Raw genomic sequence first — 2,197 nt, forward strand, 5'->3', positions numbered from 1 at the left:
AGCAGGAAAGATGAGTTTGTCCACCTTGACCAAGACATCCTCCACAATGCTTCGTGGGTACGTAATATAACGATCGGCCAACAAGGTCATATAAGTAGGCTTTGGATCAGGTAAGTCCAACTTCTTGAAGATTGACAAGGGCATCAGATTGATGCTAGCTCCCAAGTCACATAAGCATTTGTCAATATGAAACTTTTCTAATGGTGCAAGGAATAGTGAAGCTTCCAGGATCTTTAAGCTTCGGAGGCAACTTCTGTTGTATCACAGCACTGCATTCCTCCATGAGAGCAATGGTCTCTAAGTCATCAAGCTTCACTTTCCGAGAAAGTATACCTTTCATAAACTTCGAATAACTAGGCATTTGTTCAAGAGCTTCAGCAAAAGGTATGTTGATATGAAGTTTCTTGAACACCTCCAGAAATTTTTCAAACTTCTTATCCGGCTTTTTATTCTTCTGCAGTCTCTTAAGGAAAGGAGGTGGAGGATAGATCTGCTTCTCCCATGTATTACCCTCAGGAGGAGTGTGTTCAAACATAGTCTTCATTGGTACCACTTCTGCTTCCTTCTACATTTCTTCTTCAGCCATAGCTTCTTCTTCCGAAACTTGAGATTTTTCGGGATTTGCAACCTTCCCAGACTTCAATGTAATTACCTTAACTTGTTCATTAGCTTCCTTCTTTCCTGGTACTTCAGTGTCACCGGAAAGTATACCAGGTTGACGATTTAGCAAGGCATTAACAATTTGTCCAATTTGATTTTCCAAGATCTTGATAGAAACAGCATGGCTCTTGCACATGAGCCTCAACTCCTCCAATTCAGATTTTCCATTAGACTGTTACATCTGGAGTTGTTGTCTTGGTGCATATTACGGTTGCTGAAAATCAGGAGGGTTGTACTGCTTTGTTGGATATTGCTGATAATTCTGTTAAACCGTATTCTGAGAATTTCTCCAACTGAAGTTAGGATGATTGCGGTTGTTAGGATGATAGGTGGCTGGAACAGGCTGCTGCGACCTTTGAAAATTGCTCACGGACTGAGCTGATTCACTAGAAATAGCGCAATGCTCCGTCTCATACGCATCAGCACAAAGCTCACAGACACTAGTGATCTGATTAACTCCATAATTAGCCAAAGAATCCACCTTCATCATCAAAGCCTTAAGCTGAGCAACTATAGCAGTAGCTGCATCTAACTCCAGAATTCCTGCTACCTTGCTCTGAGATAGTCTCTGAGTAGGATTCTGGTATTCATTAGCAGTCATCAGTTCAATCAATTCATAAGCTTCATCATAGCTTTTTGCCCACAATACTCCTCCTGATGCTGCATCAAGCATGGGTCTAGAAGTAGCACCCAAACCATTATATAAGCAGTTAATGATCATTCAGTCAGGAATCTCATGGTGAGGACACTTTCTAAATATCTCTTTATAGCGATCCCAAGCCTCACATAAAGATTCTCCAGATTGTCGAGCAAATTGAATAAGTGCGTTTCTGATTGCAGAAGTCTTCGCCAAAGGAAAAAATTTAGTTAAGAACTTTTGAGCAGGATCCTCCCATTTGGTGATAGACCCTGGTGGTAGAGAATATAACCATCACTTAGCTTTATCCCGCGGAGAGAATGGGAAAAGCCTCGACTTAATAGCATCTTCAGAAACTCCATTGAACTTGAAAGTGTTGCAGATCTCGACGAAATCTCTGATGTACATGTTGGGGTCTTCCAGAGAACCCCCAAACTGAACTGAGTTCTGTATCATCTGAATCGTGCTTGACTTGATCTCAAAGGTGTTAGCCGAGATGGTTGGTCGAACAATGCTAGATTAAATGTCACACCCCCAACTTAACAATACATAATATATAACTATTACAATATTTAAAAGAAAGTAAATATAACTGAATCCAAGATCTTACATTTTAGGGTTTGGAATAGCCCAACACTACCATCTATTACAACTGATTTTAATATCGAGTCCTCACAAAATACTATCTCTTATTCTACCTGAGCTCGGACATATGTATCAGCGTCACAAGTCTTACGTGCTGTCTGCTTGAATCTAACCATAGCTGCTAGCTGAAATATCAGGGTTAAAGCAAGGAGTGAGCCAAATATTCAACAAGTGCTAAACAATATGATACAACACATAAATCGAGATATTAAAGATTGACAATGCGAAGATATAAATAATAATAAAAGATGAAAT

At 39.9% G+C, this 2,197-nt stretch overlaps 1 non-coding gene across 1 annotated transcript; it reads left to right on the forward strand.

Moving 5' to 3' along the window:
- Positions 1 to 1,391: 1,391 nt before the first annotated feature.
- On the forward strand, positions 1,392 to 1,498 carry LOC141669510 (small nucleolar RNA R71). Its single transcript, XR_012553789.1, has one exon. It is a non-coding gene; the product is annotated as a small nucleolar RNA R71 (small nucleolar RNA).
- The last annotated feature ends 699 nt before the right edge of the window (positions 1,499 to 2,197 follow it).

This window comes from Apium graveolens, chromosome 6 (assembly GCF_009905375.1).
Source record: "Apium graveolens cultivar Ventura chromosome 6, ASM990537v1, whole genome shotgun sequence".
In the NCBI taxonomy this organism is placed as follows: domain Eukaryota; kingdom Viridiplantae; phylum Streptophyta; class Magnoliopsida; order Apiales; family Apiaceae; genus Apium; species Apium graveolens.